At 39.4% G+C, this 25,813-nt stretch overlaps 1 protein-coding gene and 1 pseudogene across 1 annotated transcript in view; one reads left to right on the top strand and one right to left on the bottom strand.

The window, feature by feature from the left end:
- Nucleotides 1–25,813, top strand: part of AFF2 (ALF transcription elongation factor 2) — a 658,737-nt gene that overhangs the window by 328,321 nt on the left and 304,603 nt on the right. The gene's annotated exons all lie outside the window — the stretch shown is intronic.
- LOC105866685 (pre-mRNA-processing-splicing factor 8 pseudogene) lies at nt 23,339–25,668 on the bottom strand (annotated as a pseudogene).

The raw sequence follows: 25,813 nt of genomic DNA, 5'->3' as shown, positions 1-25,813 counted from the left end.
TGTCCAAACATTTAGTGTCCTAAAGGCTACTCCAGAGCTCATTTTGAGTAGATTCATATATTTAATGAAATTGGGTGATGTTGATAATTAACTGAGAAATCCATTTTACATTTGGCCTGCTATTATTAAAAAGCACACATTTGCATTATTTAGCATGGACAATGTAGGGCAAAAAACCTCATGTTAAGCCATCTGGTTGACCCCAGTATATCATATTTGGGCAAAGAGCCATGTGAGTGGGGACAGAATGCAAGGAAGCCGAGTCTGAGGCTCTTTAGAGTGATAGGACAGGGCATTCTAAGGCCAAATGTTAGCTTGGACACTTACAGGAAATAATTTAATTGTCCATCTAAATGTCAGGTTCTTTGAAACAGCATGATTCTTTTTTTTTTTTTTTTTTTTTTTTTTTTTTTTTTTTTTTTTTTTTTTTTTTTTTTTTGGAAAAGAGTCTCACTTTGTTGCCCAGGCTAGAGTGAGTGTCATGGCGTCAGCCTAGCTCACAGCAACCTCACACCCCTGGCCTCAGGTGATCCTCCTGCTTCAGCCTCCCTAGTAGCTGGGACTACAGGCATGTGCCACCATGCTTGGCTAATTTTTTCTATATATATTAGTTGGTCAATTAATTTCTTTCTATTTATAGTAGAGACGGGGTCTCACTCTTACTCAGGCTGGTTTCGAACTCCTGACCTCGAGCAATCCACCCTCCTCAGCCTCCCAGAGTGCTAGGATTACAGACATGAGCCAACACGCCCGGCCTGAAACAGCATGATTCTTAAGACATAGAGACATTCCACTAATTTTTGACAGCTATTTTTTAAATTTTGTTCATTTGATTTTTGGGGTGATCTGTTGGCAGATATTTCCAATAACTTGTTTTAATAAAAGTGATAGAAGTTAATTGAAGAAAATTAGACAACTACAAAAAAAGTGTAAAGGCTACAATGAAAATTACTTGTGATATCACAAACCATCAATAACCACTGTAAATATCTCAGTGATATCTATCTCTCCATCTGGTTATTTATCTCCCAAAACAGAACCATACTGTGTATACAGTTTTCTGTCATGCTTTTTTGAGCATTCTCCTTTGTCATTAATTTTTAAATTTATGTTGAGGCCTTATAATACCATATTATGGAACATGAGTATATGATGTTTGATTTAACCATTCCCCTTTTGTTGAACATTTAAACTGTTTCCATTCTTTGGCATTGTAAATAGAACTTCCATAAACAGCATTTCCATGAATCATTTCATGCGTGTTTAACTTTTCTCCCTTAGGATGAAATCTTTTATGTAGAACTATTGATTCAAAAGGTATGAACATTTTTAAGGCTATTAATACATATTTCCCAATTATCCTCCAGAAAGGCAGCACCATTGTGCCAAAACCCGAGCAGGATGTGAGAATGCTAATATCCCCGTGTCCCTCTTGAAAGCACTGGGTAGCATTAAAATAAATAGTCCATAAAAAATAAAAAATAAAGTTTTGCTATTTTTGAAAGTTTAAATGTGTGATTTTGAAGCGTTTATTACAAAAATATTTCCCTTGCCTCTTTACTGGCTATTATTGAAGCATCTAGAGATACTAGAAACATAAGGCTGATTTTTTGCCCTCCGGGAAACTTTTGTGGGAACAATGTCTCTCAGAGGTAGGACAATAGTTTCTCATTTTATTCTTGCTACCTGAAGCCCAGGCCTAGGCAATAAAGTTTCAGCCCCTTCTGCTGGGGAAGGAGAGTAGGTTATAAGTAGGAATACTAATGGCTCCACATTTTCAATGCTAAACTGGGAAGTCCTGGACAAAGCTAGACAGTTGGCCATTTTATTTTGCATTGTGTCAACTGGACATAGTAATTGAATCCCAGAAATGTGAAGACACTGGGTTTGGAAGTTGAGGGAATCTTTACAGACAGCTACATTTCTATGGAAAATTCATTTTGTTGGTTCACAAAATCCTTGAAAATATTTACAAAATTCTAAACCATTCTACTTTTGGAGCTTTGAGAAAGTTTTTGTACTAGACTTAATTATTTGCATAACTTTACGGGTTCTGGGGAATATTTGATTTATTTTGAACTATGAAAAAAACACATTTAAACCCAAACCAGAAAGAATGAAAGATTTTGCTCCCCAAGAAATATTGTGAAATGAGTTCAAGGATTATTACCGGGATACGAAGGTATGAAGGCAGCACGACAGTGAGGGCCCAGTGTATTCAGAGAAGCAAACTTGTTCTGAAAGTTACACCTTCTGACATATTTCTCTCAACTGACATTATCATAACCATTGAATGCACGGTGCAAAGACACCGTGCATTCCAAATGGTGATTCCAAATCACAGTAGGAGAAATAGAGAGATGGAAACATTTTTCATTATATTTTGAAGATGGAAGGATCATTATGTTATTCTAGGAATAGTTTTGCTAATGTAAATAAATGCCTCTGATTCTTTCTATATCCATGATAAATAGATTCAAATAGCTTCAGGAACATTGATTATGTACTGCACACATCACTTTACCAATATACTATGATTATGAGAATGCCTGAACTATTTCTGAGAAACCCAAGCCACACTTTGCCTGGGATGAGAAATCATTGTCCCGCCAACTGAATCTAGTAATGTCACCAACTTCGTAGGCACATTGTGAAAAAAAAAAAAAAACTGTGAAAAAACTGACTAATGGTATTTGCAACACATCCAGTATTTATTAAACAGGTTTTTCTCCATGGTTTTGCCTTGAGCCATAGGTAGAGAGTGGAAAATTCACCTGAAAGACCTTATTCATTTTTCTAACAAACATTTCTACCCAAAAACCATTTTAACCTTTTCATAATAATAAATAATGGTTTGAAGTTAAAAACAAAACATTGAAACTAAGCCATTTGTGGATTTTCTTTGTTCCAATGTGCCATAGTTGGAATTTTCATCATGTAGGAAAAATAATTTACTCTCAAGCTAAGACCTTAGTAACCAAGCAGCAAACCCACTCCAGCCAAGATTTTGAATGGAAACAGTGACATACCCCTTGAAGCCTGTGAAGCAGCACTGAATGAAGCTGCTTAAAAAGCCAGAGTGGAGTTTTCTATGGGCCTGCTTTCAAAGGATTATAATTCCTGCCTGATTACAGGAAGCAGTGTGCAAGACAAATAAGAGATGCCACCTTTCTTCTTTTCTGACAGACTTCACAAAAATTTCCTCAAGCTTTCAACGGTGTCTCTCTCAGTGGCTCCTTAGGAAGAAGGATGACTTTCAGGCATTGTCAAATGTCTACAGGGAAAGGGGATTTTTAAGAATTGTAGTGTCAACTGCATGCTCACAACTGGTCTCACTCAATGGGTTACAAGATGATGGAAGGGCAAGCTGTTAGTGTTACTGAGAAGAAGTGAAATAACCGAAAATGAATTGGAAATTTCACATGTGTAAAAGAGTGAAGGATTCTTAAATATAGAAGTGCATGCCTAGAGTTTGTATCCCTCATCTATTTGAACACTTACAGCATTTTCAAAGTGCCTTACGTGAGGCATTGTTGGATTGTTTGTCAATATAGCAAAGTAAATAGTATACGCAGCTTTTGTTAAAATATAAAGTCATTTCTTTAGGATATAAATATATAGGATTTTAAAATATTCCTGTGTTAACCTGACATTCAATGCCAAGTCTATAATTATGGAACATAAACGCCTCTATTTGCCAATAGAAGATTTAAGCGCAATTCATGCGCATTGAGCACTTTCCATGTCACCTTATCTATCTCTGTGGCCTAGGAAGAAATACATGAAGAAAGTGTTATCTTACATTTAAGAACATTGTTGCTATGTGTTCTGGATCCATTCACTTATATGTAAAATGAATGCTATGTTAATATCCCCCTGCTATATCATGGATGTGTTGTGACAATCAAGGAGACTATTGTATTGGCTGGACAAAAAAGTGTGGTTTGTTACACCTCTGACCACAGTGAAACTATTTAGCTATTTGGAAAATTTTAGAGTTTTTACTTTTTTTATTTTAAACTATTATTTTGAACTCTTATTTGATATTTTGCAGACAAAATAGTTTGAGGAAAAAAGTCATTGTACTTATAGCTTAGTGTTGTGTATATATAAGGGGGACATATAAAAACACATGATTATTAAAAAGGTAAATGATTTTGATAGCATATTACTCAACTGTCCTTCAAAATAAAATTTAAAAAAATCAAAGCCTGATCTATTATTTCCTCAACTGAACACATTCACAATCCAGTATACCACTATTTCCTGGGTCAACTCCCTACGATTAGCTTTTTAGCCTGCAAAATCTTTCATCTGTTTTTTCTTTTTTTCAACAAATGTTTACAGAGTCTTGACTCTATGCCAGGCATGATGCTAGGTGCTGGTAATACAACAGTGAACACAGCAGACATTGTCACTGTCCTCATGGGATGGGAACAAAATGTGTGTCTCTTCTGTTGTGGTTGCCCTAATGCCTAACATAGTGTCTGCTATGTAGTAGATCTTAGTGAAGTTTGGTGATGGATGACGAATGATTGAGTGAATTAGTATATGACTCAGAAAGTGAGCAATAACAATTCCCTGCAAGTTTAGACTTTGTTAGCTCCAAGCACTATTTTCTGCCAATAATGAACCTCATTATATTTCTTATAATATCATGTAGCATTCCATATTGAAGATCCAGAAAAGCAAGTTCTCTCAGATCTTTGTCCAAGAAAACAGATTATCTTCATTAGTATGTAGTAGGCTTATTCTCATTTCATGTACCCTCTGCTGCTCATAACCCCTCAGTAGCCCCTCTTTGCTCTGGCTGCTAGGAAACTGAGTGCCCTGTTTGTGACCCACCCCAACTAAGTATCCAGGCTTTTGAGAAAGTACTTGGGCTACTTACTCTTGGCCTGATCGCACCATTCTTATTTCTTCCATTTTTTTATATCATTGTATTGTGTTTAACTCCACAAGCTGCCTCACATCTATTTTTTAACAGGACAGGATTGAATGTGTAAAATATAAAGTACATGTGACATGAGGTCACTGACCTTCACAGCTCAGGCTGATGAGGCTTTTTCTGGATAACTAACTTCTTGAACTCCGTCTATGCTTTACTGAATTACTTTATATTTTAAGATAAATGTACCATGGCCCTTCTCGAAACAACAATATTGATTTTAAAAACATTTTTCTTAGTATTGAAAATCTCAAAGCATTTTATAGGCTAAAGAATATAGACTTGACCATGCTCTTCTGATAAAAATGTTTCTAGTACTTGACATTGTGTTGGGCATTCAGAAAATGTTTGCTGAATTTAATTATGCTCCATATTTTACCTCCTGGGCTTTTACAAGGAAGCAAAAGCCACAATGCAAACTCTTAGTCTCTGAGATATGTGTGAAACATGTTCATCAAGTGTTAAACCTTGGGGTTGGCTTTCAGCACTAGATCCTGGAACCAGTATTTATTTTATGATGCTGTATCCCAAACACTTTCTACTTTGAGTGAATGAGAAGGGATTACTACAGGATTAATTTGTTACTGTCCACTTCTTTTCATCTGATTAGTTCTATGAAATACAAGGTAGGAAATCAGTAAGAGAATTTGAAGGTGAATGGAAGGACACTCAGGTTCTGGACCTCCAAAAGACAGCTTTGATTCCCAACTGATTAATTTTTATCTCTATAATACCACTGCATTTCTAGTGGTACCAGTTGAAAGTACAGCATGCAAGGTGTCACCCAGGGAATAAACTAATAGCAATGATGTTTTCTTGGGAGCAGAAGGAGTAATTAGAGCAATAGCTTTTAGAGACTTCATTTCAGAAAAGTTCATGCTTTAATATTCAAATACTAATTACATTAATCTGTATATTAGTCAGCTGAAATATTAAATCCTTTGGCAAAGGCTTAATGAAAATTGTCATACTGGTGCCAAAGAGAAATCTTATGATCACCTTTTAAATACCAAAGAAATTCTCCATTGTGATAAAATACAGATGTAGCTTAGAAAGAAACTTGCATAGCGAGCAGAAATAGAATATATAATTAGAACAAAGAGGGCTTAAATCAAATTAATCTTCATCTGACAGGAACAGTTACATTTACATCATTGAGTGCAAAGTCATAGCCAAAATTAAAATTAGAAACAGATAATTATGATAGAGGACACTTATGCTGACTTTTCTCATGTGTAATTGGAAAGCATACAAAATGCAATGCTTGTTCTAATTAGAATTGGCATTAAAAGATGCCAGTTTTAATGAATTCTGGGTTTTGCCATGAAATAAGATGTTTAAATAATTAAACTATGAACATGCAAATTTGTTTCCCTGTTTGTTCAAGATGAGAACAGGAAGCGAGTTTGGGAATAGTACTTTAATAGTATTAGTGATATGAATGATGTTAATTTCTTTTGTCAATGGCATACTATAATTTTGTTTTGTTTCTATTTTTTGTTTTGTTTCTATTTTTCCCTGAGAACCTGATTTTATTCTTAAACTCTGTCATTCATTTCTTTCTGCGTAGTCTCTTTTTGTATGTGTACTTACATATACCCATGCCTTATAATAACACAGAATCTAGTTGTTCACTTGGTATATATAAAAAGAGTGTATGTGACAGTTTCAGAAATGCAGATGTCAAAAGACCTTGTGATACAGTCTCGTTATTTCACCTTGGAGTTCAAATGTGCTATTTCTGAATGATTGTACTCAAAGGGAAAATGTACTCCCATTGACAAATCTTTTTGAAGTATTTGTTTCTGAATTCCTGACTAGAATCAATCCCTTTGACTGGGTGATGTTTCTAGCGATCCTGACAGTTGAGAGAAGCAGGGGCAGATCTTGGGAGAATCCTGCAGCTTCATTACTTCATGGTAGGTGCTTCACCACGCTGTATTCTTTGCTTTTCTTGATCTCTTGTCCTGTTACACTTTTCATATTTTCTTTTTCTTCTTCCCTTTTCCTTCTTACACAGTGGACCTTCCAGTCTCTTTACGAGCAGCAGTGAGTCTGGCTGTTTAACTAAATATCCAGGGGCTCTTGGGGATAACTTCATTCTTTTCCACTAAATTCATTCTATCATATAGTGATGCACATTGTTGTACATTGTGAAACTCCTAGTTCCATCTTTGTTGGAAATGTGTGGGTTTCTGGTAAGAGAGTCGAATCCAGAATCACCAATAGAAATTCATTTCAAAGCTCCTTGCTTCTTCATTATCGGTAAATCATGTTTCTCTACATAAACAAAGTGTATGTTACTTGCATAGCATACAGAGTTTCTGTTTAGGGTAATGCTGAATGCCTTACCATATAGGGCCTTTTAAAATATTGCAAAGTATCACTAAATGACATTGTAGATTTCCTTCCTGAGAATGTCTTTATAAGCAAGGAGCATTGTGATCTGTCAAGGATTATTTAGTGTGATGATGCCTGAGGTTTCTCTAATTCTACGATCCTGATTATTGCCAGCTTTCCTCTTGGTTTAGTGTTCTCTCAAAATTTCCCAGTGCTCAGAAATGCCAAAAGAAGTACTGAAGTGTGGATCCTCCCTTGAATCTGTGTAGCAGTATCTTTCCAGTTAGATGATGTAGGTTAAATAATAATGGTGGATTAAAAGATAGTTGTAAAAGTTAAACTTTAATAACTTCTTAATATAAGGACTTTATTTGAGACAATGACATCATGGAAGAGACCATGGCTGTGATGTAACCAGTGGTGTCAATGTGACCATCTCAGGAATGTTTCTGTTTTTAAGAAATGGCATGTCGCAAATTGTGGTTGGGATGTGGCAAAGTCATAACATGTAACCAAAATGTTTGTACCCCCATAATTTCCTGAAATAAAAAAAAAAAGAAAAGAAAAAGAAACAAACGAAACACCTCCAGTGATGAACTCAGAACAATATTTTTAGTTGAGCAATTTGCTTCTACCTGACTGCAGGGTTTCTCCGGGCATTTTCCCCTGAAGGACTCCAGCAATCTAAAGCTCAGTCTTAAGAGAGAAAGGCATTCCAAAGCCTATAATTTCATAATATCCTTGCAACCACATGCTGAACAAACTAATTTACTAAGAACTTAAAAGGGCTGACAAACAAATTATAGCCATCTTGATAGAGGGTGATTATTGGCATGGCATTACTGATTCAGTTGGTTATTCTTAATGAAATAAGACAGCTTTATTTTCACAACTTGGCTTGTAATGTTGTTGAAGGATATTTAATGCTTTTAAAATGAGCAATATTATGAAGTTACATAGCATTTTACATTTGCAGACATCATTGAAGTCAGCTTTATTTCTTTTCCTTTCAAAGGCTTCTGGGCAGTATGTTGGGCTAACCATGCCCATTGTATACAAAGAATAATTGTAATATGTGTTCTATCTTATGAGACTTGCCAGTGTAATCTGGACTCTTACATTCTAATGGCCATGGGCCCTGAGAGGCTGACTGGTGCCTGCCTTAACCACATGCCTTCTCTGTGCTGTTCCTTCTGCTTGTACTACTTGACTGTCCCCACTTACTTTCCCTGCCTAATGAACTTTTATTCATCCCACAGAAGCCTGCTCCAACCAACCTCTTTTCTGGAATTTTCTCTGCCCCCTCCCCATCCCTTTTACCGCCCCATCCCCACCCCCGCCAATTAATCCCTCTCTTTTCTAGTTCCAATTCCTTCTGTTCTATGGCTACTAGAGCATCTACCACACTGGACTATAGGGATATAGTCACATATGCTTCCTTGACTAGCCTGGGGAACCACTGTGGCCTCTATATCTGAGACATGTGTCCAGGTTACCTGTAATTGTCCCCTCTCCTCAAGAACTGGGAGCTAAGATTAAGAGGCCTTAATTAAATACAGTTCACACCTCCTTAACTGCACTTCCTGGTCTTCAGAGGTAAAGCCTGCTGTTTACCAGTCCTACTGCTCTTGCTGACAATTTTATATAGGATCTTTAGGTGCTTTCTTTCAAACTGGAACAAAAAAGTGCATGCATGCACACACACATACGTACAGTTTTAAGTTAACGTGGTCTGCAAGACCTTACAGTTTGAGAGGAATAATGACTTAGGGCACAGAGAAGGCTTTCCCATACATAGACATCACATTGAGAATAAATTCAAAAGATAAGTTTTCTTCTAGGGCAGAGGTTAAAGGGAAAAAAGCAGAATTTTGGGGTTTGCTAACCAAAATGTCTTTGCTGTGGCAGAAAATTATGGGGATATGATTTTGTCCATCGTTGTTTGTGTTTGTTATGCAAGTGGTCATTAATTGGCACATGGTTCCTCCCAGCCAACAGTCTCATCTGTGCCCTGGATGGTAACAAGTTCATGATGGTTCAAGATCAAGCCTCAGATCTTGCAACTATGTCACTTCTTTTTTATACCAACCTTTCTCATTTAATTCCCCTCCATGGCTTTTTGAAGTAGATGTTATTCTTTCCCATTTAAAGATGAGAAAATCAAGACTCCAAGGGGCCAAGGAGCTTGTCATGTGTACATGTAGAGTGTACACAACAATTGGACTAAGCACACAGGCTGTCTGTGCCCTGATACTATGCAGCCTTTCATCTTTCCCAACACAATGGAGTGGGGACCCTGCTTGAGAGAGACTTCATAGATAGTTACAAAACAGACAAATTAGAAATTTTTATTGTAAAAAGGCTTACTATATAAGTCTTTACAATTTGGACTTGTTTTGTGCCTTTTTTCAAAAGGGGTTATTTTGAATACCTTGAGTAAAAGGCAGCTATAGGAGCATGAAGGCTGCCAACAGGCATTAAGTGTGAGTGGTTTTCATGAATGACAAGAATACAAACCTGTGACAGAAAAAACAAAGGTGACAGGGTGACAGCACTGACAGTGATGTATTTTTATTCCCTATTGATAAACTGTTAAACAATTTTAAAATGCATTGTGCTTTCTGTCCTTTTAAGTGTGTCACTGGGTAGCTCAGTTAGAAATGTAGAGTCCTTTCTTAGTACACAGGGGACTAAGACCTCAGTCCTGTCCCTCCTTTCTGGACTTAGCTTCTGTTTCCCTCTGTGTTCTTTAGTTTTAGTAGGAATCCAGAACAGACATTCTGAACGTTTTGGGAGAGAGTCAGGATTGTTGGCATAGTATGGAAAACCATGCTCCTGTAGGGACAGAGGTAAAACTTCCTCTTTGCCTTCAGGAAGTTCACTGAAAAATCAATTCACAAAAGGCAGATTAATTGGAGAAAAGAAATACAAATGTGTTATTAATGTGTACACAGGGAGCATCACAGAGTGATTACCCAAACCCCCAATGGGGTACAGAAGCTATCTTGAGGTTACAGAAACAATGGAAGCTTGGATCATGGCAAAACAGGTTATGGTAAATAGTTCTTTGTATGTGACTTCCTATTTGGAGAGCTGGAAACTTGGGGATCTTTCTTGAGAGTTAGTCCAAAATTTAATATCAAGCCAATGAGAACGGGTCTAGGTTTGGAATCTGTTCAATTAATTTAGAGTCCTGAGTCTGAGGAGTCAAAAAACCAAAATATATATCCCAAAAGTATATTTCTTTGATACATTTTGACATGGCTGTCAGAAAGCCAGCAAAAAGAAGTAGCCCTGCATAGTTGTCTTTTACATATACCCATGCAAAGAATTACATTTTGCAAACAGGTGAAAATGGTTCTATGGCACTGTGATTCCTATAGCTGCAAGGAGCACTTTCCTAAGTCCAGTTATTAGCAAAATTCACAGGGGCCAAATCAAAGCCTTCTATATTATTCTGTTATTCATTCATCGCATATACATCTGTGAAGTTCCTACTATATATGAGTATTGTGCTGGACATTGGTGATGTGTGATGGGGAAAAACTGGAGAATGCAAAAATTCATCATGATTGGACTAGATGGTGCCTCCATGTGGCTTGTAGATTAGGAGAAAAGATAATGCATGTGGCATGACAGCCACACAAATATTCATAGTTCAAGGTAGAAACTGCTATGAGAGGTGCAGATTAATTCCACTTAGTGTTTTGGTGGAAGGCTACAGAAGCAGGAGATAATATCTGAGCAGAACTTTGAAATATCCATGGTATTTGTAATTGTGGAGGCAGGGGTGTGGTTTCAAGAGCAGGAGGCATTACAAGTGGAAAAAATATAATAAAGACATGGACGAATGGGTAGAAACTCATGCAGATTAACATCACACAAGAAGTGACATTGTAAGGTAGTCCATGACCCGTTGAGAACTGGAAGGGTTTGCCATGGCTCCTGTAGGCTGGAAAGGCCTCACAGAAGTCTTGATTAGAACATTTGAAAAACCTGAATGGAGAAAGCCTCTCATTCCTTTGCAAGAACCATGAGATGTTTTGGCATAGAGACTTCCTGGATCTGCTTATAGTGACTTCATTTGCATACTGAAATTATTTTTAGTTTAATATAGAGTAAATGCATTTCACCACAGGAATATTGGTGCAAAAAGAAGTTAACAATTGATTTTAGTGCTGAAATTGCAATCTTTTGAAGGGCCTCCTTGCAAGATTGGCCTGTGGTTGGCCTCTGGAAACTGGCTTTGAAGACATTCCTGAACTAAAAATGGTGGTTTACCGTGTCTTAATTGATTGTAAATAATATGATTCATGGTGAATACCTGCTTTCTGGGAGTGTTGTATTTGGGTACATGCTAGGCATAGGGTGTCCATGTGGCTAGCCCCAGTGAAAACCTTCAGTGCTAATTTTCTAATGGGCTTCCCAGGGCAGAACCTCTCATGGGAGGGAGAGAACATAAGCAAGCCTGCACATAGATCCCCTCAGACTTCGCCTGTGTCTTTTTTATGTTCCTCTCGTGTATCCTTTAACTGTCATAAGCCTTAGTCATAAGTGAACTATATTTTGAGTCATGTGCATCCTTCTAGTGATTTTCCTCCTGTGTGGGTGGTTTTATGGACCTCACTAAACACGATTAAAGTGTACCCAGGAGTAACTGTCTTCTTTGTGTCATATGAGAGAAGAAAATATCAGTTTTCAAATGCTGGATATCCAATTATAGAAGGGTCTGCTGTTTTTCACAATCAGAACCAAGACATTCATTTCTTCTTTATAACCATTTTCTCCTCTTTCCCATGTGTCAATGCAAAATGATAGCTCTTGATTTCCATATTGAACTGCCTGGTAATGAACATCCCTCCAACCCAATGAATTCCCAGAAAAGAAGCCACCTTTTAGGGATGCCACCATCTAGTCTGTGTTGCGATTGGCAGTAATTCAAGTAAAGACAGTAGTAAATATTTTTTCTCCTCTCACACCAGGTGATCCTCAGTCAATCTGACTGTTGACTCATTTCCTCTCTCACTGTAACAGTGGTTGCTTTTGGAGATGGAAATCAATGTTACAATGTATTAACAAGAGGAGAAATTACAGGAAAGCAAACCCAAATGACTCTGCTTACTTAACACAGCCAGATCTTGGCCTCTTGTTATGTCCGGTTTTGCCAAGAAATTTTAAAAGGTGTAACTTTAGTAGGAAATTAGTTCTGTGAAGTGCATACGTGCATCCCAGATAGCCAGGAATGGTGAAGGTAGGAAGACAGGACCCCAATTTGAAATGAAAGGACACATTCAAAACTTACTTGCAAAAGACACCTGCAGAATTCATGCAAGATTGGATGTAGGCAGGCGACTGCTGGCCCTACAAATGTGTTTTTTGACCCATAATAGGTTACAGCCTGATTTAATAGGTCACATTTCACTGCTTTTATGGGGATCCTTACATATTCTTTTCAGGATAATTATCTCAACACACATCTGATGTGGCAATGTAATTGACTCTTGCTTTTGTACAGTTATAGGTTAATGAACCAGACTGACTTTTTTTTTTAATTTTTTTTTTTGGCATATTATGGGGGTACAGATTTTAAGGTTTCAATAAATGCCCATTTCCCCCCCTCCTCCCAAAAGTCAGAGTCTCCATCATGACCATCCCCCAGATGGTGCACATCTCACTCATTATGTCTGTATATACCAGCCCCCCTACCCCCTCCCACCTGCCCAATACCCTATTACTGTAGCACCTATGTGTCCACTTAGGTGCTACTCAGTTAATACCAGTTTGCTGGAGAATATATCTGGTGCTTGTTTTTCCATTCTTGGGATACTTCACTTAGTAGTATGGATTCCAGCTCTAACCAGGAAAATATAAGATGTGCTATATCACCATTGTTTCTTAGAGCTGAATAGTACTCCATGGTATACATATACCACATTTTATTAATCCATTCTTGGATTGATGGGCACTTGGGCTGTTTCCACAGCCTTGCAATTATGAATTGTGCTGCTATAAACATTCAAGTGCAGGTGTCTTTTTTGTAGAGTGTCACTGGATCATTTGGGTAGATGCCCAGCAATGGGATTGCTGGATCAAATGGTAGATTCACTTGTATCGCTTTAAGGTATCTCCATATTGCTTTCCACAGAGGTTGAACTAGTTTGCAGTCCCACCAGCAGTGTAGGAGTGTTCCTCTCTCTCCGCAACCACGCCAGCATTTATTGTTTGGAGATTTTTTGATAAAGGCCATTCTCACTGGGGTTAAGTGATATCTCATTGTGGTTTTGATTTGCATTTCCCTGATGATTAGAGATGTTGAGCATTTCTTCATGTTTGTTGGCCATTCTTCTGTCTTCTTTAGAAAAATTTCTGTTCAAGTCCTTTGCCCACTTTTTAATGGGGTTATTTGATTTTTTCTTCCTAATTTTCGTGAGTTCTAAGTATATTCTAGTTATCAGTCCCTTATCGGATGCATAGGATGCAAAAATTTTCTCCCATTCTGTAGGTTGTCTGTTTACTTTCATGACTATTTCTTTGGCTGTGCAGAAGCTTTGTAGTTTGATCATGTCCCATTTATTTATTTTTGTTGCTGCTGTGATTGCCTTTGGGGACTTCTTCATAAACTCTTTGCCCAGGCCGATGACTAGGAGAGTGTTTCCAACTTTTTCCTCTAGAGTTCTAATAGTTTCATATCTTAGGTTTAAGTCTGTTATCCAGCGTGAGTTGGTTTTTGTGAGAGGTGAAAGGTGTGGGTCCTGTTTTAGCCTTCTACAGGTGGCTATCCAGTTTTCCCAGCACCATTTATTGAAGAGAGATTTTTTTCCCCAGCGTATGTTTTTGTCTGCTTTGTCAAAGATGAGATGGCTATATGAGGATGGTTTTATATCAGGATTCTCATATCTGTTCCACTGGTCAACATTCCTGTTTTTGTGCCAATACCATATTGTTTTAATTACTACAGCTTTGTAGTATAGTTTGATATCTGGCATATTAATGCCTCCCATTTTTTTTGTTTGTTTGTTTTATTTTTGCATATTATGGGGGTACAGATTTTAAGGTTTCAATAAATACCTATTTCCCCCTTCCCCCCAAAAGTCTGAGTCTCCATCATGACCATCCCCCAGATGGTGCACATCTCACTCATTATGTATGTATATACCCGCCCCCGTCCCCCCTCCCACCTCCCCAATACCCTATTACTGTAGCACCTATGTGTCCACTTAGGTGCTACTCAGTTAATACCAGTTTGCTGGAGAATATATTTGGTGTTTGTTTTTCCATTCTTGGGATACATCACTTAGTAGTATGGGTTGCAGCTCTAACCAGGAAAATATAAGATGTGCTATATCACCATTGTTTCTTAGAGCTGAATAGTACTCCATGGTATACATATACCACATTTTATTAATCCATTCTTGGATTGATGGGCACTTGGGCTGTTTCCACAGCCTTGCAATTATGAATTGTGCTGCTATAAACATTCGAGTGCAGGTGTCTTTTTTGTAGAGTGTCACTGGATCATTTGGGTAGATGCCCAGCAATGGGATTGCTGGATCAAATGGTAGATTCACTTGTATCGCTTTAAGGTATCTCCATATTGCTTTCCACAGAGGTTGAACTAGTTTGCAGTCCCACCAGCAGTGTAGGAGTGTTCCTCTCTCTCCGCAACCACGCCAGCATTTATTGTTTGGAGATTTTTTGATAAAGGCCATTCTCACTGGGGTTAAGTGATATCTCATTGTAGTTTTGATTTGCATTTCCCTGATGATTAGAGATGTTGAGCATTTCTTCATATGTTTGTTGGCCATTCTTCTGTCTTCTTTAGAAAAATTTCTGTTCAAGTCCTTTGCCCACTTTTTAATGGGGTTATTTGATTTTTTCTTCCTAATTTTCGTGAGTTCTAAGTATATTCTAGTTATCAGTCCCTTATCGGATGCATAGGATGCAAAAATTTTCTCCCATTCTGTAGGTTGTCTGTTTACTTTCATGACTATTTCTTTGGCTGTGCAGAAGCTTTGTAGTTTGATCATGTCCCATTTATTTATTTTTGTTGCTGCTGTGATTGCCTTTGGGGACTTCTTCATAAACTCTTTGCCAGGGCTGATGTCTAGGAGAGTGTTACCAACTTTATCCTCTAGAGTTCTAATAGTTTCATATCTTAGGTTTAAGTCTGTTATCCAGCGTGAGTTGGTTTTTGTGAGAGGTGAAAGGTGTGGGTCCTGTTTTAGCCTTCTACAGGTGGCTATCCAGTTTTCCCAGCACCATTTATTGAAGAGAGATTTTTTTCCCCAGCATATGTTTTTGTCTGCTTTGTCAAAGATGAGATGGCTATATGACGAAGGTTTTATATCAGGATTCTCGCATCTGTTGTACTGGTCAATATTCCTGTTTTTGTGCCAATACCATATTGTTTTAATTACTACAGCTTTGTAGTATAGTTTGATATCTGGCATATTAATGCCTCCCATTTTGTTTTTGTTGCCTAGAATTGCTCTTGATATTCGGGGTCTTCTTTGGTTCCATACGAAGCCTAAAATTATTTTTTCTATATCTGTGAAGAATTCTGATGGGATTTTAATAGGTATTGCATTGAATCTGTAGATCAGTTTGGGTAGTATAGACATTTTGATGATATTGAGTCTGCCGATCCACGAGCATGGTATGGATTTCCATCAATTTACATCCTCTGCTATTTCCTTCCTCAGTGTTTCATAGTTCTCCCTGTAGAGGTCTTTTACCTCTTTGGTTAAATACATTCCTAGGTACTTTAATTTCTTTGTTGCTATTGTGAAGGGAATTGAGTCTTTGATTTGGTTCTCAATTAGATTGTTGTTGGCGTATATGAATGCCTCTGATTTCTGTGTATTGATTTTGTATCCTGAGACTTGACTAAATTCATTGATCAGTTCCAGGAGTTTCTTGGTTGAATCCTTGGGGTTTTCTAGATACAATATCATATCATCAGCAAACAGTGAAAGTTTGTTCTCTTCTGCCCCTATTTGGATACCTTTGATTCCATTTTCCTGTCTGATTGCTGTAGCCAAGACTTCCAGCACTATGTTGAACAGAAGTGGAGATAGTGGCCAGCCTTGTCTGGTTCCAGTTCTAAGTTGGAATGATTTCAATCTTTCCCCATTCAGTATGATGTTGGCTATGGGTCTGTCATATATGGCTTGTATCATTTTTAGGTATGTCCCTTCTATGCCTATTTTCTTAAGTGTTCGTATCATGAAAGGGTGTTGAATTTTGTCAAAAGCTTTTTCTGCATCTATTGAAAGAATCATGTCGTCTTTGTTTTTGCTTCTGTTTATGTGGTGAATTGCATTTATAGATTTACGTATGTTGTACCATCCCTGCATCCCTGGGATGAAGCCCACTTGGTCGTGGTGGATTATTTTTTTGATAAGTGTCTGGATTCGGTTAGCTAAGATTTTGTTGAAAATTTTTGCATCTATATTCATTAGGGATATTGGTCTGTAGTTTTCTTTTTTTGTTGCATCCTTTCCTGGTTTTGGTATCAGAGTAATATTCGCTTCATAAGAGGTGTCGGGGAGGTTTCCGTTCTTCTCGATGTTGTGGAATAGTTTCTGCAAGATAGGTACTAGTTCTTCTTTGTAAGTATGGTAAAATTCAGGTGTGAAGCCATCTGGACCGGGACTTTTCTTTTTAGGGAGATTTTTAATTGCTGTTTCTATTTCAGCTGTTGAGATTCGTCTGTTCAGGGAATCTATTTCTTCCTGGTTGAGCCTAGGGAGGCTGTGTGTTTCTAGAAATTTGTCCATTTCCTCCACATTTTCCAGTTTGTGTGCATAAAGATTTTTGTAATATTTATAAATTTTAACCTTTATCTCTTTGGGATCAGTTGTGATATCTCCTTTTTTATTCCTGATGGAGCTTATTAGAGATTTCTCTTTTCTGCTTTTCGTTAGCTTAGCCAATGGTGTGTCAATTTTGTTTATTTTTTCAAAGAACCAACTTTTAGTTTTATTAATCTCCTGAATAGCTTCCCTGTTTTCAATTTCGTTTAGTTCTGATTTGATCTTGTTGATTTCACTTCTTCTGCTGGGTTTGGGGTTGGTCTGTTCTTCTTTTTCCTGCTCTTTGAGTCATTTTATTAGATTGTCTATTTGTGATCTTCTTGTCTTTTGGTTACAGGCATTTATAGAGATAAACTTTCCTCTCAGAACTGCTTTAGCTGTGTCCCAGAGGAGTTGATATCTTGTCTCTCCATTGTCGTTTTCTTCATAGAAGTTTTTTATTTCCGTCTTGATTTCTTCATTTACGAAGTAATCATTTAGTAGGAGGTTTTTTGATTTCCACGTTTTTGTGTAGAAATGTGAGTTTCTGTTAGGGTTGATTTCTAGTTTTATTCCACTGTGATCTGAGAAGGTACATGGTATGATTTCTATTTTTTTAAATTTCTTGTGATTTTCTTTGTGTCCTAGGATATGGTGTATCTTAGATAATGTCCCGTGAGCTGATGAGAAGAACGTATATTCAGTGGATTTTGGGTAGAATGTTCTGTAGATGTCTGTCAGACACAATTGTTCTAGAGGTTTGTTTAAGTCCATTATTTCTTTATTAATTTTCTGTTTGGAGGATCTGTCTCGTGCCGTCAGTGGGATGTTGAAATCTCTGGCGATTATGGAGTTGCTATTAATCCATTTGCTTAGCTCCAGTAAGGTTTGCTTTATGAATCTGGGTGCACCTAAGTTGGGTGCATATATATTTAAAATTGTTATCTCTTCTTGTTGGACTGTGCCCTTCACCATTATATAATGACCCTCTTTGTCTTTTACTACTTTTGTTGGTTTAAAAACTAAATCGTCTGAAATTAGAACTGCCACACCAGCCTTCTTTTGGCTTCTATTTGCTTGGAATATTGATGTCCACCCTTTTATTTTTAGTCTATATGCATCCTTGCAGGTTAGATGTGTTTCCTGAAGACAGCATATACTTGGCCTGTATTTTCTTATCCATTCAGCCAGCCTATGTCTTTTGAGTGGAGAATTTAAGCCATTCACATTTAATGAGAGAACTGATAGGTAAGGTAGATTACTGATCATTCTGTTGGGTTGGATGTTGTTGCTATGATTTCTGTCTTGAGCCATTGTAATATCTGGCCTTTAATATCTTTGGGTTTTGGTTGTTTTTATATCCGTGGGTTATTATTATGATGTTCCGTGCATAACGCTGTTTTAAGTACTTCTCGTAGGGCTGGCCTTGTCTTGGTGAATTCTCTGAGCCTTTGCTTGTCTGAGAATGTTTTTATTTCTCCTTCATATACGAAGCTTAATTTTGCAGGGAATAATATTCTAGGCTGGGCATTGTTTTGTTTCAAAAGAGTGAGAATGGGGCCCCAGTCTCTCCTTGCTTGTAAAGTCTCATTAGAGAAGTCTGATGTTATTCGAATTGGCTTTCCCTTGTATGTTACTTGCTTCTTTTGTCTTACAGCTCTTAGAAGGGCCTCTTTAGTTGATACTTTGGTCAGTCTGATGACTGCATGTCATGACGGCTTCCTGTTTGCGTTGAATCTCTCAGGGGTCCTCTGAGCTTCTTGAACTTGTATATCAAGATTTTGAGCAAGGCCTGGGAAATTTTCCTCTATTATATCTTCAAACAGCTTGTCCAACCCTTGAGTGTTGTCTTCTTCCCCTTTTTGTAACCCTATGACCCTCACATTAGGTTTCTTCACATAATCCCACAGCTCTTGTAGGCTTTGCTCTTTTCTCTTGTTTCTCTGCTCTATTTCTGTGACTGATTTATTTAATTGGAGGGTGTTATCTTCAAGCTCTGAGATTCTTTCTTCTGTTTGATCTACCCTGTTCTTGAGACTTTCCACTGTATTTTGTAGTTCCTTGAATTGATTCTTCATTTCCAGGAGTTCAGTTACACTTTTCTTCAATGTGTCTATTTCTTTTCTCATATCCTGGAGACTTTTTGTGGTTTCTTGGTGTTGGTTATTGAGTTGTTGTTGCAGCTGGGTGAGTGTTCTTATGTTCCACATACGAAATTCCTCTTCTGTCATATTGGTTGCCTGATTTTGGTCGGTGTCCATTTCTAGGGGGCTGGTGCTCCTCTTTGGGGTGTGTTTTCCGTTTGGTTCTTCATATTTCCTGAGTTCTTTCGCTGATTTCTTCCCATGTCGATCAGTTGTTGTTTCTTTCCTTAGGTTATTGTTTGGGTATTCACACACCTTGTTTAGTTTCTGAGGCGTTAGGTGGTGCCTGTGGGTGAAATTGGACCACTCCCTGTATATTGAGTCAGTGGATGCCGTGGCAAGGCTGTGCAAGATGCCGTCCCTGTCAGTAGGTGGCGTTTGCTTGGAGGAACAGGCTATGGTGTTGATTTAGAGTCCTGTTATCAGCTCTCGTTCTGGTCGGAGCTGGGTTGGGTAAGCCTGCCCTCAGGCCGTTAGCAGGGGTCAAAGTTCTGTTCTCTGCTTCCAGGGAAAGCTGTCAGGGCGGGGCTGGAATGGTCTCACTCAGCCAGAACGTCTGAGTGTGGGGGTGGGGCTGTCTGAGACCGGCAGTCTGCAGCAGGCCTGGCTTCTTTCCACCCTCCCCAACTCCGCAGCTACTCCTGGGCCTCTGCCAGCCGACCAGACCACAAGCCACCAGGCCTCCCCGGACTGTGATGCTGGCGGGGAGGTTCCCTGCACGGGAACGCCACCTGGGTTGGGCGCACGGCCTCCTCCTGGGAGGAGGGTTGCCCTCTAGGACGCCGATCCGCCCCTGGAGGCACACATACCTCAGTAGGCTGTTCACCTATAACCCTGCTGTGCCCCGGGCAATGCTAGCCCTCGGTGCAGGGGATCTGGTCTGCAGGTCCGACCTCTGGATCCCAGAGTTCAAACTGTATTCCCACCAGGGAGAGGATTTCCGGTCCTAATTCACCCACAGGGAGCCCAAGCTGGGTCTATGTTTCTCAGCCTCTGAGTCGGCACCGTTTTCCTGGGAACACGGTGCCAGCAGCACCAGGGAGGGCGGGCGGGGTCCCAAACGGGAAGGTCCCATTCCCTGGAGGTGCCTCTGGCTGGTGGCTGTATTGTCTCTTTGGGCAGCCGCGGGTAGGGTCGGAGGAGGGGAGGGGGAGGCAATATGGCGCCTGCCGCGCGGCTCGGGTCCGTGCACACAGAGGTGACCGGAGGAAGTTGGGAACCTGGTGCCACGTCTGCTACAGGCTCACTGTTGGCAGGCGGCGGCAGTCTCTGGGCTGGTGTCCGCAGGTCTCTCCACCCGCTGGGAAGCCCACCAGCAGTCCCGAATGCAAGGGAAGGGAAACAGCAATTCCACCTACCCTTGCCGCTGGTCTCTGGGCTGCTCCAGTGGTCTCAGCCTCCAGTTCTCCTCCGCAGCCTCCTCCCGTGGAGTCTCCCGGGGTCTCAGGTACCCCTCCTTCCGGCCCTTGTCCGCTGTATGCTCGTCTTCTTGCTTCTTTCCTCTAGTTTCTGCTAGAATCTGTCTTTTCTGCAGAGACCCTCTGTCTGGCGGTGTTATTCGTCCGCCATCTTGCTCTGCCCCCCCCCCCCCAGACTGACTTTTTTAGAGGAAATCACCCATGTTTTGTTTTTGAAATGAAACAGAAATATATTTAGAAGGTGATGTTTGATACATTAAAAATTCTCAGATGGCTGACAACTTTGATTTCTCATCCTTTATGCATCACGGTGTGTAGCCATGAAGAAAGGATCATAGAGGCATCTAAAAGCAGCTTGATGTTTGAAATTTAGAATCCAAGAGGAAATAATGGCAAAATGATGTTTTTGATGAGTTTAACATTGGCTGTATAAAACACCATGTGATTATTATCGAAAAGTCGCTTACATTTTCAAAGTTTTTTTTTTTTTTCCACCTGAGCCCCCTATGATTTTCAGGTATAATATTTGGTTACTTTAAATTTTCAATTAAAAACCTTTCAATTAAAAACCTTTCTAAAAGGCTATTTGGGATATAATCCTTTTACCTCTAAAGAAACCCATGTGACGATTTCTTTATCAGGAATTTCCAAATAGTTGGAGTCAGTGAAGAAATAAAAAGAATATTTAAGCTTAGAATTGGGATTGAGAAAACAGATGCATTATCATTTATTTCACATTGTCATGGAGTTATAGTCCTGTGAAATCTAAACCAATAAAAGATGAGAAGACAACGTATAATAATAGGTAATCATCCATCCATTGTTCAAAAAGCAACTGGTTATGTACAACATAATCTTTTTGTTATAAAATTCTTGTATATGTAAAAAAAATTCTAGAAGACCATATACCAAGATGTTAAACCTAGTAATTTCTAGGTGGGAAAGCTATGGCTTCTTATTATTTGTTACCTATACTTTCTCAATTTTATAAAAATATCATGTACTCTTCATTACAAAAGAAAATTATGTATTTTTTTTAAAGTAGTAATTGGTGTGAGGAACTCTGAAAGTAATAGTGACTATACATTCGGTTGTGGTTAAGGTTTTTTTTTTTTTTTTTTTTCAAATTTCATGAGTAGAAATAACCCTCCAGTGAAGGCTGTTTCCAGCTCCTATTAACTAGCCTCTTATAACCCAATTGAGGACCAGGGCAATTTCACAAGCATTTGTGAAGAGGGTAGCCTCCTGAGTAGTAAATGAGATTCATCTTGGAAATATGCAAAATGGGGAGAGAATTAATCATAATGACAAATGCAAATGATGAGTATGCTATAGAGATGTAAAGCTGCTGTTCAGAATAAAAAAAAAAAACTTGAAAGGTTTAGGGTTTGGTGGTATTAGCTCTCATTTCAGGGGCCCTTAATGCAGTGAGATTTTATGGTAGAAAGTAAGTTAAAAGGTAATTTCCTTCTGTGCTGGATGTTTGAGAAGTATGTGTACTCTGAAGAATAGCTCAGTAGTAGGAATATATAGAAAACTGGGAAGAAGAGTTCCCCCCAAAAGCAGTAAACTGGGCCTCTCATATGAAATCAGAACTAGAAGTCATTCATTTTGCAAAGGATCATAACCATCATGCTCCAACAAGTTATTTCACATAGATATATATTCTTGAGCTTTTGGGAGAACACCATTTGGGAGAACCACCATTTCTGAGAGTTTCCTCTGAATGAATCATTAGGGCTCATCTTGAGTTATTGCAAATACAACAAATAGCACATACTGGTTAGAAATGGCAAGTCAGGGTGACTGCCTATATCCTATCATTTTTTAACTCACTTACCATTATTGGGTTATGTTTCAACTTTCCCCCAAAGTGAATCTAATTAAAATGAATATTAGCAAAGAAAATTAAAGTAATGATTAAAAAGTTATAAAAATTATTTAGAACAAGAGGGAAGAGTTATACCAGGACCCTCACATATAATCATCATCCACAATTGAGCACTTAATTTAACTTTGGTAATTATCTTTTTAGCTCATGCCATTTCTTCCCTGTATGAGCACAGACTGACATGGAAGAAAACAAGAGTCTAAAAAGATTTGTGTCTAACACCCTATTGACCCATACGGTTTTCCTGTACTTAAGGAGGGGCATTTTAACAATCTTTTCTCTTCCCCCCTTTTCCCCTCCTCCTTCTCACTTTGCTGACTTCATATCCTATATTACCCCCTCATTAATCAGTCTTCCCTATGTTTCCCCAGAGATATAAATAACTTAGTTACTGCTATTGTAATACTGATGGTCACTACATTAAAAAAAAAAAAAAAAAAAAAACTTGAGGAAAACCTATACAATTCATCCAGAATACCCTTCCCTCCTTCTTATTTACTCATATTTTTGTAAACATGTTGGTTTTGCTTAGAAATTTTGTTTCTTTGGGCTTAGACCAGTAGGTTGGGACTACAATTTATAACTAATTGGGCAGGCTGTTCTCTTTAGAACAGCTTGTTCTTTGGCCAAATGGCAGAAAAAATAAAAATCAGTGACTATTTCATCACGTAATGAACTTTTGGGACCATCTGAGATACAAAAAGAGTGAGGTGGACTTTATTGAGCCAGAACCTGCAGAATAAATTTTGATTGTGTAGTTCAGCTCGTTTGATTTGTTATAATTATGCACAATCAACAGATCCTTATTTTTTTCCATTTATACAAAATTTATTATATTTTGTTCACAATTACAAGCCATCAGATCAACAACACAATAAGCACAATACAGAGGGAAAAGGGGCCAAGCTGCTGAATGTCACCAGCTTGTCTGTAGGGGCTAAGAGGCTCCAACCTTTGGGGAGTCTGAAGCAGGAGGTGGTAAGGGAACAACTAGGCATATAGGTCCTCACGATCTGCAGAGTAGACCTCACCCTCCTGTAGGAGGGCAAAGTTGAGGAAGTGGGAGGGTCTGTGCACCTCGTGGTAGAACTCTTTGGGGTTTGCCAGCTGTAGCTCATACTTCATGTTAGGATCATGCCGGACACCCATAAAGTTGTAGTTCCATGAAGACTGAGCAGGGACCATAAAGAAGCCAAGGAAGCGGTCCGACAGCAACATCTGGACCCTCTCGTAGTGTGAGGGTAGGTAGCCCTTGGGGTTGTTGCCCTTGTCTGTGTTCTGATGGCCCCATTCATAGCCACTGGGGGTCAGCTTGTAGGCTGTCAGCGTGCAGGACCCTGGTGTGAAGCTGCAAGTGATGATAATGGTCTTCTCGCCATCCCAAGATGGGTTGTCAGCCATGATCTTGGCATGGGTGGTGACATCCTGGGGTGATAACTGGGGAGACTCATTGGGCTGAGTGTGGATCCAACCTAAGGGCTCCATCTCCTTGAGGTACTCATGCTGGGGCAGCTGGCTAGGCAGGTGCACAGTCTGATGAGTGCCCCACTGTGGTACCATCACAATGCAGCAGATCTCTTTCACCTGGGGGTTATCTGGTGGGCTCACCCCATACAGGTATCCTGCAATTTGGGCCCGAAGGTCAGATATACAGATGAACTTCTTAAGCACATTCTTGGGAAGGATATATGTGTAACCAGTCTCCTTGATGTCATCAGATGAAACATAGATGTGATTGGTCCTTAAGTGCAGGTTGGCAGCAGAGATGGCCCTGACCCTCCATTCAGTCTTTGATGAAAAAGTCTGAGTCTCGTAGTTGCTAGTGGTAGAAGTGATGATCTTGTCACCATGCTTGTTGACAGTGCGAGTCTGTGTTGCAGTCAGCTGTGACTGTTCCTTGGTCTGCTTCTCAATCTCAGCTATTTGCTGCCGCTGCTGTGATGGTGCTGAGATCTCCATACCCAAGATGATGTCTCGAATTTCTAATTGTGTCAGTGATGCTGTGTTCACATTGTTTTTCTTGCCATAGTCAGCCAATATCAGATCCTTAAGCTGCACCTCCACCTTGATCCACTCCTCATCAGTCAGAGTGGGCCAGATGTGGTGTGGTTCTGTAATAGTAGTCTTGTCTGGCTTCAGGATCACCTTCGCCCGGTCATTGTTCACATGCAGGGCACAAAGAATCAGGATGAGTCGGGAGAAAGCCGTGTAAGATGAAATAGTCTTAAGCCAGTCATCATAGAGGTTGAAGAGAACCATCTGGGGCTCAGTGGCTTTGAGGATTAGATCCCCAAACTTTTCGACCTTGAGACAAGCCTGGAAGGGGAGTTGGAGCTCCGATCCTTTGATTACGATATTGGGGAAGTCCAGCAAGTGCACCTCCAATGGATCCAGCATGCCCTTCCTGGTGACAATGATCTGCTTGGGCTGCTCCTCCACAGGCAGAGATCGGATCAGGGCAGCCACCTCCTCAGCTGTCTTCCACTTAGCTAACTGCCCCAAATGTTTCTGTCCAGCCCACAAAGATGTGTGGATTATTTTGAGGAACAGCTGCCCTGTGCGTGGATTGAAGATGAAGATGGCCCCATTGATGGGCTTGGTTGTTAAATTTCCTTCGAAGGTCTTGTGGATAGTCACTCTGTAGACATTAGTGTCATCCACAAACCAGATAATCTGGTTGGAGAAGAGCTCACCATAGTTCTGAGAGGACAGATAAGGCTCGGTGGGCTCAGAGGAATAGAGTTGCAGCCCTTTGCGGATCCGTTCACGTAACACATACAAGGCAGGGTTTGCCTTCATGATTTTGGCCATGGCTTGCTGTATGAGAGGTTTGCTGCCTGGGAACCAGTTTCCATAGGCACTGTGCAAGTTATAGGCCAAGTCAATGGCTATGAGTACACCTGTGGGCGAGGGGTAGATACTCATGTTGTCTGTGGTATAGTCCAGGAACCTGGCCCGGGCATAACGCTCAATGTCATGGGAATCATAGTCACCCCAGCGCAACTGAATGTCAATCCAATACTTCTGTGTGGTGGTGCTGTCCATTACATCCTTGGAGTCAGCCAGCAATGAGGGCCGGGACACATTCCACTTATAGGAGGCAAAGAGCAGTATATCTGCACAAGAAGAGTTCATCTTAAGTTCAGCTCGTTTGATTTGTTATAATTATGCACAATCAACAGATCCTTATTTTGAATGATTATTCATGTAAGTGGATACCCTTTATTGAAAAGCTCTACAGTGTAGTGTAGCATAGTGGATCCCTCTTTGTTCATTTA

Source organism: Microcebus murinus, chromosome X (assembly GCF_040939455.1).
Source record: "Microcebus murinus isolate Inina chromosome X, M.murinus_Inina_mat1.0, whole genome shotgun sequence".
NCBI classification, from domain to species: Eukaryota; Metazoa; Chordata; class Mammalia; order Primates; family Cheirogaleidae; genus Microcebus; species Microcebus murinus.
The sequence above is the reverse complement of the archived record's forward strand: the minus strand, read 5'-3'. Positions and strand labels throughout refer to the sequence as shown.